Source organism: Trachemys scripta, chromosome 2, assembly GCF_013100865.1.
Source record: "Trachemys scripta elegans isolate TJP31775 chromosome 2, CAS_Tse_1.0, whole genome shotgun sequence".
Lineage (NCBI taxonomy): Eukaryota > Metazoa > Chordata > Testudines > Emydidae > Trachemys > Trachemys scripta.
Window position 1 is genome coordinate 229,916,562 of NC_048299.1, and position 17,421 is coordinate 229,933,982.

At 39.7% G+C, this 17,421-nt stretch overlaps 1 protein-coding gene across 3 annotated transcripts in view; it reads left to right on the top strand.

Annotated features, from left to right (window-relative positions):
- The first annotated feature begins 414 nt into the window (after positions 1 to 414).
- ZFHX4 (zinc finger homeobox 4) overlaps positions 415 to 17,421 on the top strand; it is a 177,730-nt gene continuing 160,723 nt past the window's right edge. For 2 of the 3 annotated variants that reach the window (XM_034763156.1, XM_034763159.1), the window contains exon 1: positions 415 to 819. The gene's annotated coding sequence lies outside the window, so the exon portion shown is untranslated. Of the gene's footprint in view, positions 820 to 2,441; positions 2,807 to 17,421 lie in introns of those variants that run through there. The other variant, XM_034763157.1, reaches the window with a different exon arrangement.

Here is a 17,421-nt window from a genome sequence, read left to right on the forward strand (position 1 = left end):
TTTAAGAAAACAAAAACAAAAACCCCTCACTGGTGGAATAATTAATTTGCACCCATTTCTTTTAAATTCCTGAGCAGTTAAAAGAGCAAGACTTCTCCCCCCACCTTCTCTCTCTCTCTCTCTCTCTTTTTTTAATTTTCCCCTGCCATCTACTTTGTGTGTATGGGTGTATGTGTCTGTGTTACTAATGAAGTTTGCAGACTTGTGTTTGTGTCCATAAGCTCCTTTCCTGCTGCCCCTTCTTCTCCGGGCTGGTTGTGTGGTTCCTGCAGCCCCTACGAGCCCCCAGCAGCCGCGGCAGCTCCAGCTTCTCTAAGTCCGGGGCTGCGCGTCATTTGCAGTCTGGAGAATGTTGATCACCTCACTAATTACACCTCTCTCTCTCGCTCTCCTCTCCTCTCCCTCTCTCTCTCTCGCTCATTCCCAGAGTGCATATCGGGAATAGACACACAAAGACATGCGCACTCAACTTAATCAGCCATTTTTTTAAACAGGGCTAAAACGATAATAATTAGCAGAATAAAGACATATCGGATTTTCATTTCCTTTCCTCCTTTTCCCAACCCCTTCACAACCAAACAGCGAGACTGCGTCGGCACATGCTTTAACAACTCCCGGACCCCAAAGGACTGCTCTATGCCCCCCACTTCTTGCTCAATAATTTTTATTTCCACCCAATAAAGTTGGAGGATTATTTTTTTTTTATTTTTTTTTAATGAACCTTCTCTCGTTTACTTGGATGTGATCAGCTTTTAAGTAAATAAAGCAAAACAAAAAAAGAGGCGAAGATCCAGTAGGAACTGCGAGGGGAAATGGAAAGTAAGTTTTTTCTTTAACTTTTATTGAGTAGTTTGTGTTAAATTTAGGTCGAGTATCGATTATCTTTCCAGGCTGATCTTGCACAATCTTTGATATTTCGCTCTCGCTCGCGCTCTCTCTCTCCCTCTCTCTGCCTCTTTCTCTCTCCCTCACATACACACACACTCACACTCACATCCCCAGATCCCATGTATCTCTCCCTCTCTCGCCCCCCTTTTTCTGCCTCTTTCCCCATTTTTAGGTACAATATTTGCTCTCATTTGGGGGAGGAGGGGCTGCTTTCTCTTTCTCTCGCTCTCTTTTTATTTTTTATTCTGGGGGGTGACATTTTTCGGGCTCTAACTTTTGGATTAAGTGGAGGATTCTACACGTTTTTCCAGAAGAGGCTTTTCTTTTTCTCCCCCCTTTCCTCCCCATTTTGCATTTTTAGGGAGCTGGAAAAAAACCTGTCAGATTAGGGAAGATGTTACGGCTGCCAGAAATCCTCGTCTGCCAGTACCCCCAGCCCTTTACCCCTTAACCTTCTTTCACAGCTTGATCCCCACAAAAGTTTGAGGTGCTTTTGGGGGGGGGGGAGATCCCCCGTTTTTTCTCCCAACTTTCGCTTTCAGGGGGGCTAGATCCCAGCAGGACGGAGGGGACCCGGACTGTGTGTGTGCGTGCGGGTGCTGCTGGGGTGTGTGGGGTACTGTGTTCGCAGGTAGGTTTCGCAGCAGCAGCAGAAGCTGTGAGCTCCTCTGTCTCTAGCAGCAGGAAGAAGCAGAGCCCGTTAGCAGCGTGCTTTGCCTGTGTGTCAGTTTCCACAGAGCTGCTGGGAGCCCGGGGCTGGCTAGAGGGATGTGCTGACGGACGCTGTCTGGAGCAGGCTGGCTGCCGGAGCAGCTCGCCAGTAGCTAGGGGCATCGCTGCTATTGGGCTTTGGGGCTGGCTTAAGCGGCCCCCCGCCAAGGCTTTACGGGGAAATCGGTATGTTTTGAACCCGAGGAAGATGCTGTAAAACACAAATCGTGATAACGCAGCACAGCCCCTGCTCTGGCTCCCTGTGCCGGGGATCAAGTGCATCCCTGGCGACCCAGCGGCTAATGGCAGCCGCGTCCCTGCTTCCCCCTTCCGCCTTAAATGAAATTCCCTGTAAAAATGGTAATAAACTTTCCCCTCAGCCGATGCCAACTTACGGCCGCTCCCCTCCACTCCTCCCTTCTTTCATCCCCCCCAGCAGCAGCAGCGGCAAACGCACGGGTTGGTATTTCTTTTGTTACCTGCGAGGCGGGCGGCCGGGGGTCTCTCATCGGCTGCTTGGGGCACTGGGTCCAGCCGAGAGAGGAGGCACATCAGTCGGGTTCAGCCTGTTTCACCTCAGCGCCGTCCCGAGGAGGCTTTAGCTCCCATTCAGTAACACACCCTCCTCCTCCTCCTCTTCCTCCTTAGGTACCAAGGCACAGATCGCAAGCAGAACACCCCCCTCCCCACAAAAAAAAAAAAAAAAAAAAAAAAAAAGCCCAACCAAAAGACAACTTGCCATGCTGAAGATGGTGGATCTACACTGTCAGACACAAGCAGGTTCACCCAGGAAGTCTGACCATCCCGTTTTCTGACAGTTGCATTTCCTCTTCTCCATTTCGCTCTCCTGTTTTTTTTTTTTAAACCCTGTTCCATTTTTAATCAAGGATCATGTAGTTGGCAAAAGGAGAGAGGGAGAGAAACAGGAAGAAAGAGAGAGGGCTGTTGTTGTTTTGTTTGTTTTTTAATTGTGTTCCCCTGGATTTTCAGTGGCTTGATCCCTAGGAGCGGTGGTGGAGTGGTTAAGGATCATATGTAGTATTATATTTTTAGTTTGGTGGTGGATGGATGGAAGAGGTAGTGAGCAGCCTTTGCAGCCCTGCCTGTTGTTGGTTAGATTGAGGCAGAGACTTGGCTGCGATTGGGACACGACTGTGACATGGGCATCGATCGCTTCCATTGAGAGCAATGCAAAAACACAGCCTGGGTATGTAACACTCTCAGTGCCATCAACACTTGTTTTACTTTATATTTACTGGCAAAACTGACAGAACAAGCCGAGTGCTTTTCTTTTAAAGAAGGAATACAAACAATTGGATGGGAAGGTGCTCAAAGAAGATTGTTAAAATAAACTGCAGGGGGGGGGGAAAGCCTAAATCATTATTATTCCACTTTCTGTTCAACTAACTGTATTTAAGGAGTTTCTTTCTCTTCTGGTCTGGGGGATCCTACTAAGCGGAATGAAATAATAATAATAATAATAATAATAATAATGAAAAAACACTCCCAAACAATCAGCCTTGAGGGAATATCTGATAGTTTTCAAGGTTTGCGGTTTCAATCGGCAGGAAGGCATACAAAAATAAAAGATGGCTAGCCAGCTGTTTTAACCTTTTGCACCTGGCTTCAGTGCTGGGCTCATCAGGATTATTCAGTTATTCGTGCTATCTGTGCTTGAATATTTATAGTATACGATCTAGAGATCCACACACTGCACTGTAGCATCTATTTATCCTCTGGTCATTGGCTTTTGGACTTCTTCAACATAAACATGTATTCAATAGTTTTCATTTTTATTATAATGAACATATAGGGTCAATGAAATATAGGGGGAAAGTCGTAAATCTGCAAAAGTGAAACCTACCCAAGGAACAAAGAAAGGTCAGGTAAACCATCTGTGTAAGTCACAGTAGTAGTACCTGCTATTGGTTTATGCAGGGATACTGGCTTATTATTCTCTAAAATGAAACTTATCAGTTAGACCAAGTTAAAACTAAAGGAAACCTTTGCAGATAACATATGGCATGACGTGCATCTTTCAGAATAAGGGCAGATTTTTGTTCTTTGATTTTTTTATAAGTTTGGGTTTATTTTTAAAAGATGCTGTACCAGCAAAGAACATATAAAGGGGGATGAGAAAATCACTGTTTAATATTGCAGAATTTACTGCTTCCATTCTGACCATGAGCCTAAATTTACACAATGAAATTTGATTATCTCTAATAACAATATTAGATCCTGCACTGGATGGATGAGAATTGAGGTGGTTTTGTTGATTGCAAGGGTTTAATGTTGCATTTCAGAATCTGATGTGGTTTAGCCTCCCTTCCATTAACTGGAAAACCCCTGAGGTTTTACAATTATTTCTTAAAGATAATACATTTAAGATTGCATTGGTAGGCTGAAGAAAAGTCATAAAGGCAAGAAGGGAAGCCCTTAATAACTCTTGAGATTCAGACATGTTCAGCAGTTAGATTGGCTCTGACTTCACCAAGGGTCGACAATGTGTCATTTCCATGAAGCCAAATTGCCCTCTGCCTATATGATATTAATGTGCAAATCAATATTTCAGGGATTAAATTTCCCTTCTTCATTTTTTATGGTTTCTACCTCAATAAGTCTCAAGTCTATTAGAAGAGGCTGGATGATTTAAAATCTTTCACTGCAGAATGACTTGTCGTAGCCTTGTTTCACAGACCGTTTTTGGATTTTCGTTATAAAAGACCAAAGGCATTCCAAAGAAGTTGATAGTCAATGTAGGGACATGCTCAGTATTGTAAAGCCCTTGTTCGATTAAGAGCTAAAAAGGTATTGAAAATATAATATATATGTTTATATAATATATATACAGTCTATTGCTTTAAAAATATTATGCTAATCACCTATTGATTTATTTCAAAATCAATTGAAGCTCCTTTCTTATTAGTGATTTGTTCAGCATTCTTCAGCTTTGTTGTTAATTTTCTTAAACATCATGCATGAATTAATCTGCTGTGAGAATGTGTTTGGGGTTTTGGTTTAAGAATATTTAAAAACAGACATTTTTGCCTTTTTAATCTAAGTGGTGTGGACAGTCTAGTATAGTTAAAAGAAGCAGGGCTGTTTTTTCTGTATTTAGGGTTCAGCATTGTTTTAATGAAGCAAAGGGGCCTTTTACAAATATTTTATGATTTCTAAATAGATGTTTATCATCAACATTTATTAAGAATGTCCTTTTGAATATTCACGATCAGTTAAAAATTAAAATGGAGATATCTGATCTGAAAGGAAACAATACTTGACAGAAAATTTTGGTCAAAATATGAGGTTGTGACTTTATCACATAATCTTGGGAAGGCCCTACTGTCTATCATTTGGTGTTGTTTTATAGTCTTAGACCATCTGGACCAAGTTCCGCACAGCTGCATGAATTTCATATGTGATAGAACATTTTTTCCATTCAGTGTGAAATGTTCCTTCCTAAAAACGTACACCAGACTCGCTTAATTTAGTCTGCTAAAAGAAATGCACATGAAAAAGGACAAAAGGCTCTTTAATCTCTGCAAGCTGTTTGTTTTTCTTCAAGATTCCTGTCTATTTGAGTTTGAAAAGTCATGTTTATTGAGGAGATGATTCTGAGGTGTGACATTAAAATAATATATGATTTTTGTGCTAGTTTCTGTTCTCCTAGTTAATTTGCACAACTACTTTTTATGCCTGTCAAAACAGAGAGTTAATCTATTCTTATTTACAATTAATCTCAATAAAATTAATCTTAACTATGCCTTAGTCAGTGGCTTAAAATATCTAATTATATTCAATTAACTGCTGTCATAGTAATTAACATTGCTTAATTGCCTCTGCATATATTTATGTAAAGCTCATTAGTTACTGCTTGCTCTTTTTTTCCTTTGCTCACTTCCATTTTTGTTGCTGTCAGAGCACTGACATCAAACCCTCTCTAGGTTTTGACAATTCTGATCTTTAAGGATCTGACTATGCCAGTGAGGACAAATGATTTTGTAACATTTTATTTGGGTAAATATTAATGTTTTCATATGCAAAGAGATACTAGTGCTGGGCTTTAAAGTACCTCCAATCCCCCCCCCTCTCCCTCCACCCCACCCCAGCTCAGACAAAAATATTTTCTAGCCTTGTTGATAGAAATATGAGAAGCCAGGTTAAGCTTTGTGTTTATAAATGAAGAGCCTTTCTGCATCTGCCTTGGGGCTGTACCCACAAGGCAGAGCTTTCCTGCTCCAAAATCATTCAAAGGGTTAAAGACTTGGCCAGGGTTCAAACTGAAAAGCGCCCAGGGAAAGTGCATGTGAATATGTACAAGTTTCATGTAATTAGTGCTTAATTATATTAACATATGCAAATTGTCAATTTAGGAGCTTGTTGAGCTGGCAAAGATCAGCCAGGCACAATTGCTGTATTGTTCTGAAACAATAATGGATCTCAAGTTGGATTGTGGAAACACATAACTAGCTATCTAATTTAACTCATACCATGGTGAAATTTCATTAGTCTCCATGGAGACTGGTTTAATTGTGCTGACTAATGTTCTGGGCTGCAGAATGTCCTAAAAAGAAAGCGTTGTTTGCCTAATCCACCTTACAATGACACTTGTTTGTACATGTTTCCCTTGTGTGAGAATTTGCATATGCAAATAAATAGTTTCTCTGCATCATTTGTCATGGCTGTTCATTACCCATGAAGAGGACATTGTTACTAGGCTGTTACTGAGTCTCCCAAGACAGGATAGTGTCAACCAGTCCAGCCACATTCTTTCATAATTTGTTTCTGATTAATAGACCAGAGTGAGGCTCATTCTATTCAGGCCTCTGCAAAGGGAAGGTCAGTTCTGTCACTGAAAAGAGTTTCCGCAGCAACTGAAGTTTTTCTCTCCCTCCCCTGCCCCCTTTTTTCTTTAGCTAACATAATCATATTTAAAATAATGTATTCTTGCTCTAAGGAATACCTCCACTAATAATCTCTAGTTTCCTAAAGCAAAAGAGAGGAAAATAAAGGAGATTCTGGTATTGGAATATTAATCCTGTTTTTGACAGAAAGGTAAACTGATATAATTGCTTTTCAGTCGAAGGAATGGGGGTTTATACAAGTGTGAAAGCATCGGAAAAGGATTAGCATTTTTTTGCATAATGAAAAGCTCTGTTGAATAGGGCACTGAATGGTTGACTGAATGACTAAGATGAAAGGAAGATGAAAATGCAGGCTCCTCTTTCTTTATGCCTATGCTCAGCTCTCCCTAAAGTTATGTTTGTCCAAGACTTTAGAAAACAAGCAGAAGCTCAGATTTCAGCAACTTTATAAGATGCCCTGAGTTTCCATCATCATGTGAAGTAATATGTATGATAATAGTGCAGCTAGAGGATGATAAACACAGGTTTGTATGTAGAAGAGTTCCAGGAACATGACAGGCTAACCAAATATTGACTATTGGGTATCAAGGATTCTCAGTACTTTGCCTGGGGGGAGGGGGTGGGAGGTGGGGAGTTATTCTAAAAGTTTCCAATGGAAATTATGCATCAGTACAGAATAATAATCTAATCAAGTTTGTTATTCATGCAAGCAGCATTTAGTTAATACCTCTTTTAATTAATTAACTATTTATCTTTGGAAAAAGTTATGAATTCTGACTTGGTTAAGTGGTCTATAAGCCTTTATGGGGAAAAATACTCTCCTATTCAGTACTTAACATGGACACATCTAATTTAAATAGAAATTAGTATATGCACATAATGAACAGTATTTTGGCACAATTGTATCAATATATTTTAACTTTTTAATACACTTACAGTAGGTTCCCATATCACTAAAGGCCTGACCCTACTCTCATCAAAGTTACAAGATTAAAGTCAATGCGGATTTTAAGAGAGTAGAATCAGGCCTTATGTTAGGGCTGTAACTGGTTAGCTGTTGACAATGTGATCGGTGCTCATAGTTATATTCTCTCAACAGTAATTAGTGCAGTTAAAATACCTTAAGGATTGAGAGATTTTTGAAAGTGGGAATTGGTTCTTTTTTTACATATGTAAATCGATTGCAGTGTAGATGATTATTTATATATATGTATTTAAATAATTATTAATTTAGTGGCACTATAGAAAAGTGTTGGTAGACTCTACCATATATTATCTTTGTTTGTTTGCTCTTGTTAGTTTGCAGAACTTGCAGTTGTACATGCTTGCCAGTTCAATGCTGTACTTGACTGGATAATATTTAAACAGCTAGATTCACATTTAAGAATTCAGAAGTAAAAGTGAATGAATGAAGTAAGGTTGCCAATTCAGTATGGAATTATTTGCAGCCAGAAGCGTTTGTTCTTAATTAGATCACAAAGATTCCTTACTTTTTAGATGAAGTTGAAGAAATTCTATATGGTTTTGGAAACTTTTATTGCTAACTTTATGAAATTCCTTAAAACCTCTGGTAAATGAAGAGGAAGTCTACATAAAGGATGTTCTTTCAAATTGAGATGGGCTTATTGATGTATTTCCTTAAGAAAAATGTGTTAATTTAAAAAATAAATTCATTTGTATTTTAAAATATTGTTAACCAAGCACCATGTGTTGTAACTGGCAATTTTCCAGCCACTGTAGAATTGGATAACACATGGATTAATGGTAACTTATGTGATGTCTGCTTTCTTACTGAATGGGTAGAAACCCAGAGTATTTCAGATACTTTCTAAAATCCAGAAATCTCAGTAAGATGCAAAGTAGCATATGTTTATGTGAACAGATGGATAGGTGTGAGAAATTAAGACAGACACTTATTTCTTGGTAACTGTTCTAGGTTCATCATTGGTAAAACAATATTCGTTGTGGTATTCATATTTGTTGATAAGATTCAGAATCAATCCTACAGTCCTTATTCAGGCAAAACTCCTCCCTTCTTTTGCTCGAGTAAAGTCTTCAGGATTTGGTCTTTAACATGGGTGTTCTGTAGTTCCTTCTTTGTTTAATAGTTATACTTCAATGCGGCTATGCCAGGACTCTTATTTATAATTCCTGTTTTTCCAAGGTTCACAATGTGGCTAAAAAAGTTTGCACTAGGCTGGAATTTCAAATGCAAGGTCCTGTCCATGACAGACTTTTTCTTTTTAAACAATATTTTTTAAGGAACGGTTTAACCAAGTTTTATGAGTGAAATAAAAGCAGACTGTGTTAAGACACTCTTTTATATGTTCACATTACTCAAAGCCACCTTTGAGTTTAAAAAATGACATTTAGAAAGTGATTTGTCTATAATATAGTTTATTTGCTTTTGGTAATTTTGAGAACAATTTTAAACCCACCTAGAAACCGGGATTATTTTGCAAACAGATTTAGCGCATGTTTGTGGCTGTCAAGCTGACCTGATAGGCTGTACCAGCTCCTAAGTAGGTGTTCTAGTCTTTTAGGTCAATAGTTCACCAACTAAAGACTATATATACAAGGTAGACCATGGGATCTCTGAAAACACACATTTACCACATAGACTGTAGTGGGTCTGCAGTTCAAGTAATGCACATACTATGCTATGTAAGACACGCATCTAAGGATGTATTTAAATAGGCAAATGCTCTGCCTTTAAAACAAAGAAAGATTTACAAAGTGTCTGTATTGACTGAAGCCTAACTCATCTTAAATAGACAAAAATCAAGTGTCTGATTCTCCTTCCTTACACCAATGTAAATCAGGAATAATTCAACTGAAGTCAGTGGAATTACATTGGTGTAAAACACTGGTGTGCAAATGGTGTAAACGAGAGGCGAATCAGGCCCATAATCTCCAGTCAAAAATACTCATGTTAAATCCTGTATAAAAGATGTCTTTTTGTAAAGAAGTTTTAGTAGAACATTTTCTGTGTCTGAAGAAGCAAAACATAAGGTGACATGCTCTAGATGAGGTTTTATGGAGGGGTTGGTGGTGGCTGATTCTTCTCTGCAACCAGGTAATAGCAGAGTTGTGAGCCTGGAAGCAAAGGTTGTTGAAGGCCTGCTCCTCCCAATTTGACACTGAGGCTTCCTCATAGAGCATCTCCCCTAATCTGAGGTCACCTGTCACTAGCAGCTCCCCACAATATGACATTTTGGTGAAATAAATGGGGTTACTCTAGATTTACAACATTTGCTATAGGTTTACAGATCAGAATCTTCTTCAGTTTAAGAAAACAAGAGCACACTTCCTCCTGCCTCCCACTTGGAGAGAAAAGCTTCCATAGTGTGAGATAGCAAAGGCCCCAAAGCAACTTTCCCAAGGAGACAAGAAGGCTCCTCAAGCTTCCCAAGTTTTATACAAAGGTCTCCACACAGAGCAAAGTTCCCTGTGTGAGGTGCCATAGCCAAACCACTACAAAGTGAAGTTTCTCCCTATTTCAAGCACATTGGTCCTTACTCTTGCTTTCAGATGCTAAGGGTCCCCATGAAAAGCAGCTCTTTATAGAGTACCACCCTCATATTCTTCACCCTTCTCCTCAACCTCTGAGTAATGGGAAAATGTTTGTTTGTTTAACAGGAAGTGGAATATAGATTTTGTTCTCAATTTGTAAGATTGAGGGTATAAATAAGAAAATGCTTTAGCATTTATAAAATAAAGTTAATGACTGACATTTATATAGCAAATGTCACCCCCAAATCCCTGAAACTATTATAAACTGATTACAAGAAACCACTTCCTCCATCACTGGGACGCAGCCGTCTCTAGGGTGGAAAGTGTCACACAGTACACAAACAGCAGCCCACAACTATGCCACACAATGACTTGGGAAAGAAAGTTAAGAATGCTTTATCCCACAGAAACAACTAGGTCACTGTAGTTAGATAAAATGTAATTTTCCAACTGGTAATCAGTGCATCAGGGCAAACATTCCAGCTCTGGTGGAAAGTGTCTCTGGATATTTGATAGTCACAGGTGGTCAGGGCCTTGGATTTATATCTCTTCTGAAAGAGGGATCCTCCAGCATTACAGTAGCTTCTAGTTTGGAATTAGGGCCTGATCCAAAGCCCAGTGAAGTCAGTGTGAGTAGAGACTCACAGTGACTTCTATGGGCTTTTGGATTGGGCCCTGAGAGGGAGAAATGCCATTTACGGAATCATCAACAGCACTATGTTTTCTTTGGAAGTCTCCATGCCGATTGGGCTCAGCTGGGGTTAGCTTATGAGATCACAGCCCAAGGTGGTATGGTTGCAACTTCTCTTGAATAGGTGGAAGAGCACCAAGATAAAAAGGAGTCTAAATGTCATTTTATAAATAGCTGTGACTGAGAGCATAACAATGGCTTGGCTATTATAGAGTAGATTGAATCTCATTGGAGGTGACACATCCAAAATAAAGGACAAGAAATTAAAAATTGTGGGTTTAATTGCATGTTGAAACCCTGTCCCCTAAACAAACAGTTGTTCCTATGTATAACAGCATGGATCTGGTATATGTGGGCGTTATTGTTATATGTGCTGTAATACCTATGTCCTAGCTGAAATGGCATGAGTTAATGATAATGTGTTCAGAGTGGAGTTTTTGGGCTCAAACTCTGAATTTACTGTCTTATGTCCATTTGTTTCACAACCTAAGGGTTATTTAAAAATAGTTTTCTAAGGATGTTTGAATTTATCTAAACAAATTTAATAGCAGGAATTTGTAAATATTTCTTATTTTACTTCTCGCCATACAAACACTGTGTTAGTTCTCAGTATTGTAGTTACTTGACAGGATATTAACAATTGGAAAAATATATTAGAAACCTTTTAGGTTTGTTTAAATATATGTAATTTAAACAAATGCAGAACTGTTTAATGGTTTGTCTGGGAATTATTTAGACTGACCTGTGTAATAATATTTTTATTAGCTGTAATTTGTTTTCTAGGGAGAAAAGGGTGTTTTTAAAGTTGTGTGTTAACATGCAGGCTTGGCATTGAAATGGGACAGTCCCTGAATATGCATTTCTAAGAAGGTGGGACAACAGTTACCTAAAAGGTGAAGACTTGAGAAAAAATGGGGAGAGTCATTTCTTTCCTGAAATGAAGCAGGGTGCAGATTAGGAACCATTAAGATTTGCCAGGAGTTGCTGGTCATAGAAGCCTGTTTAAGTGCTCACTGTCAACAAGGAAATCATGGGCAGCACTTAAAGTGGCTCACCTCTGATTTATTCATAAACCTCACACGAGCACTTGGCTTTGTTCTTGCGCTGGTAAGGGGGAACTGATGCCAATAAGAACAGGAATAAAGAGCTTCTTGCATGGTCCAAAAGTGAATAGCACTTTACCTCAAAGCATGACCTCCATTCCCAAGATCTGTTGTGTTACAGTTGACTCCGTCTAGATGTGTGTGTATTCTCAGATGAATTGCTAGAAGAGGTTACGACCAAATATATACTTTGTAAACCCTGTAGATGTAACAAGAACTATGTAACTGGAACTTAGATGCTAACTTAAGAGGAAGATTGCAGTATTAATACTGAATTGAAAGATTTCCTCTTCAAACAGAGTTTAGTGTTAGTGTTGTTACTGAAAGTCAGAAAACTGATTCAAGTGAAAAATCTTATTTGTACACCACTATACTCTTTAAAAGATTCATTTGAAAATGCATGTTGATGGTACAGAAAAATATGTGACGTAGTTTTGAGACAAAGAAATTGGCTTACTTATTTATTAGTCATGTTTGATTGCTGTTGGTTTATTTATGTCTCTCTAAAAATGGCAAGTAGTGCTAGCAGTCCACCATGGGGGAAGGGACCTTTTGAAGACGGTCAACTGGCATGTTTGCACTAGGGCAGAGGTTGAGTACAGTTTCTTAAATCCCCAGAGAAACATTTAGTTAATGCTAGCCTTTTTCTGATCCTGTCTGAGTCTGGTTTGCTTTTTGCTTTTAATGAAGTTTATGTGTTGTTACTTTAGGGTTCAGATGTTTTTAAAATTTACTTGCATTTTCATAACAAATTAAACAAAAGGAGTCATATTGGAAGATAGTGATGAGAGCTAATGATATGTCTTTAGATAAAGCAGTCCTCGTGTGCAATCTGATCACAGCCATCAGCTCATTTGTCATGGCTGAAGTGAAAATGTCAGGACCAATGAGTGTATGAGTGCTGAAGGGGGCGAAAGGGCTTTTGGAGACACTTTTGTGCTGGGAGTGGGCCATAGCTTAGATTCAGCTCTAGGGAAATACTGGGATTAGCCAACTCTGTGCACAAATCCCTAGCATAACAGAATTAGTTGGGAAAATGAGGTTTGTTAGGGAAAAAAATCTACAGAATTGCTCTAGGCTGCAGCCCAATAACTATGCAAAACAGTGAGGCTTTTTATTAAAATAATTTTAGTGATGTGAATTTACACATTCCAGCACAAGCCATAATTGGTAGGCAACGTTACAACAAAGCCTATTTTAATGTATTTTACATACGTATATGTGTCTAATTTTATACAGTTATCATAGTATTAAAATAAATGTGATCTTAAAAATCTGAACTAAAGGTTTTTCAAAACTGACAGGGAAATCAGACTTTTTTTAACATTCAGTAAAAATTATAGAAGAAGATACAGTAGAACTAAATGTAGCTCATTAAAATACCAGCCAATGCTGATGAAATCTTATAGAAGATAGGGTTAGAAGGGACCACAAGGATCACCTAGTCTAACTCCCTGCCAAGATGTAGGATTGTTGCATTGTTTAGTTCAGACAAAAAATAAGATGCTCAAACTCCTCACAGTAGCATTTCCTCACTCTGAAAGTTTAATTCACACCACAGATAATTGGCATACTGGATCAGAACCGAGGTCTGTTAGTATCCTGTCTCTGACAGTGGCCAGTGCCAGATGCTTCAGAGGAAGGTGCAAGAAACCCCAGTAGTCGGATGTGAGATAATTTGCTGAACATACCAGGTCTCATCCTGGCCTCTGATAGATAGAGATTGGCTTAAGCCTTGAAGAGATGAGGTTTGGGGCTGGGAATGGACAATAGGGAATGGACCTCTTGATGAATACCTGTTCTGTTCATTCCCTCTGGGGCACCTGGCATTGGACACTGTCAGAAGACAGAATACTGGGCTAGATGGACCTTTGGTCTGACCAACTATGGCCGTTCTTATGTAATATCCCTTTCAAAATTTTTGTTAACATTAGTATGGTAACTCTGGATATTCTTGTTATCCAATGTCCAATCCCTTTTTGACTGTTGTTCAGTTCTTTGTCTCAGTGATGTCCTGTGGCTATGAGTCCCACATATCCAGCATTGTATAAAAAAGAATTTCCTTCTATCAGTTTTGAATTTGACATCTTTTAATTTAATGGTCTGTCCCCCGGTTCTTAAATTACTACAATCCCTTTTTCCATACTGGGACCTCCTCCCTTTTAACGTATGGGAAAGACAAGGGAAAGCCTTCTGTCACCTGTTTACAACCCCCAGGTTGAGAACACCTTAACAGAAATGAGGCTTTCACTTGCCAGGCCCATCCAGCTGATGCCAAGATAGGGAGGTGGCTCAGATGGTCATGTCCCTGCATCTTTCTGGGCTGGTAGGAGCCAGCCATCTTCCTTTTATCTCTGAATTGGCTAGTGGGCAGAGTAAGCTCAGGAATTGTTTGAGTGTTAGGTGTGTTCAAACACCAGTCCTCCTGGCTTGTTTCTGGGTGCCTCAAGCAAAGCATGGAGGTGTCTGGCCTGAAGAGAGTATTTGCCCCTTCTCCTAGCATTTCACCAATCTTGGAATAGCAGTTGTGAGGCATTGGTTGTGTCTTCACTTCAGGGGACTCAGGATTCTTGCTGATTTGCACAGGGTTGAGAGACATTTTTTCCTCATAGCATGGTGGTGCTGGTGCTGGGAGGTTTTCATTTTCCTTTCATATATTTAGCTGGTGCCAAAAGTAAAGGCTAGATGTTAGTGATATACTGCTATTGAACTTGGTCGTGGTTGCCATCAGATCACCCTATCACCGGTGGGCGAATACTTTTCACAAAGTCAAACTTTTCAGTCAATATCTGACCTATCATTCCTCGTCCTCGAAGGAAACCTGCACAACACCTTCAAAAGACGAGCTTGTGAACTTAAATTCATAGCTCTGCAAGATGCTAAAAAATCATAGTGTCAACAGAGACACTGGTTTTATGGCTCATTACAACAATTTTACTCCTGGGGGAATTCTGAATCACTGCAGAATTCATATGCCACGCAGATTTTTTTTCCTCAGCAGAAAATCCATTCTGCCAAGAAGTGCTGCAGTTACACCTTTCACCCAGCAGGGGCCACTGTGGCACCAGAACAGAGAGCAGCTGCTCCCAGGCGGGAGTAGCAAGCTACAGATAGGGAAGAGAAGAGGCTGGGTTCCTCACAGCACCCTGCCCATGGGGCCAGGTCAGGAGGCATGGGATATGTGGGGGGCAGACAACATGGGGCTGCTGGGGGAGGGTCACAGTCTGGGGTTCAGAACTGCTAGTGCAGGGGGACAGACTGGGGTAGGGGCTGAATGAGAGTGGGGGTACAAGGACACATGGGGACAAGAGGAAGGGGCTGAGTGGGGGTGCAGGGACATGGGGAAGAGGGTGCAGGGACACATGGGTATGGCGTATGGGGGGCACAGGGACACATTGGACAGGAGCAGATGGGCCCAACTGAATGAGAGAGGCTAGGGGTCAGCCAGGATCTGTATGAGACCCCCTAACAAACCTCCTCCCCCAAAGAAACAAACTGTTCCATACTTTTCCCACCCACACCCAACAACCCTCCAAGTTCATACCCAGGCTCTTTCCCAGCAATTACTTCCCTCTCCCTCAGCTCCTCCATTACCCCAAGCTCCCGCAACCTTTTGCATTGCTTCTGAGGGAAATACGTGTCTGTATTGTAGTTTACATCAATTATTACTTAAAGTTCTGGATTAATATGCCTAGTAAGGAATCTATTTGTCGGAAGCATTTCTTGAATCTTTTTTGTTGTCTGTATTGTTGCAGACATAATTGCTGACAGGTATTTTGAAATAAATTACCAAAATAATTGAAACTGGTGTGATTATATTGAATTATTTTGACAAATAAAATATGCAGAATTTAGCAAAATTTTAAAATATTGTGCATAGGATTTTTAATTTTTTGACACAGAATTCCCCTAGGAATAAACAATTTGTAACCTACCAACCCTCCTTTGTCCTATGACTGCAGAGGTGTTAATTGCCCACTTCATTTTAAGTGGTTTCTTGTAACGTGTTAAAGCTTAACAATCATCCCTCCTTGTATTTAGCTGTGATACTCTGGTTTACCTTTTCCAAAACCTGAAGAGCTTTGTGAAGCTTGAAAACTTGTCTCTTTCACCAACGGAAGTTGGTCCAATAAGAGACACTCACCTTGTCTCCATTGTATCATGGTTGAGTTTGAGGCCTTGGCAGCAGGGCTATGATGTGGTGGAGAGAGGCTTCGGCATTTAGTGTATTTGGAGTTATTAGTAATTATGTATTTCACAATTTGTTAAGCATATTCCACTGGGAGGGAAAGTGGGTGATCTGATTCTTAATCCAATTCCCCCCCAAATCCATGAGTTTAGGAGCAGGCAGGGCTAAAACACATGCTGACTGCAGGGGGTGGAGAGAAATGGGTGTGCAGAAGAGCCTTAGGCTCTGGCTCAGATACCAGGTAATTGTCTCACGTTAACCCAGTCTTCTTTGGAGTGGGTTTGCAGCTAGCACATGAAACTCCCCTTTGTGGTCACGGGCTTCAGGCCTTCACAGAGATATGAACGTGGCCCCAGGGACTAAAGATACCAGGTAACCTTGAGATTGTTGTAGAAATTTGTAATAAAGTTGCAGCCACTGGCCTTTAAACCCCAAACACTTCTCTGCTTGTTTACGGGTGTCACTGTGAGTGGCAGCAGCAAAGTAATTTATTTGATCTAACTAGTACTTATCTTTGTTAGAAGTTGTCTACAGATTTCTTCCATTTCATGTACAGTGAATTGTCCTCTTTCAGATAATGTACTTGTACAACCTTTTTTTGTTTAATTCTATTGATTTACAGTGTTAAAGTGAAATATCTGATACCTGTTTCCTGCCCTTCAAGTATATATAGTCAAAGAGGGCTGATTAGGTTCTCCCCTCCCCCCACAAGCCCGTTAGCTATTTTAAATGTATAATTATCATTGCATGTAATTTGATAGCTGCACTAATTGCTGCCAACCATTGTCTGTTTGCACTTAATGCTGAAACCTGATCAACATCCTGCTTTGGTTGATGTTTAGTGGTAAACTTTAATTAACTCTTATTGCATTGAAGAAGAGCTCAGTCTCAGTGCTAACTAATCATTTACCTTCATTATGTCCTGACAGCTCCACTTGTTCCTGGTACTAATAGATACACCAGTCAGTAAATAAACCTGCAAACCTTCATTCATGCCTTGAAGTTGTTCCACATTGATATTTTGTTGCTTAAAGTATAAGATAACTGGGTAAAGATAATTATTTCAGTTAGTTTTGTATCTCTGGTTTTCCAGACACCAATCTCAAATTGCCTTTTTCATGCCAGACAATTTCATTTTAATAGTAACTGTAGATTTAAGATAACATTATTCCTTCAACATGGTTCCTATAGACATGCATCTTTTGAATCAATACAATTAAGCTTGTCTCCTGTTGGAATTCTTGTAATTATTTTTCCTGAAATACTTTTCCTGTAATGATATTGAAGTTAAAGTAATCAGGTTACTGGCAGATCATGTAAAATTCAACTCAAAATTGCTGGCTGCTTGATTTTAATTTGTCTGACATCAAGTTTGTTTGAAAAGGGATAATATGTGGTTAAACCAAGGAGCTTATAATTATGGTTGACATTTGTTTGTTTATAATGAAATCTAATTAAAGT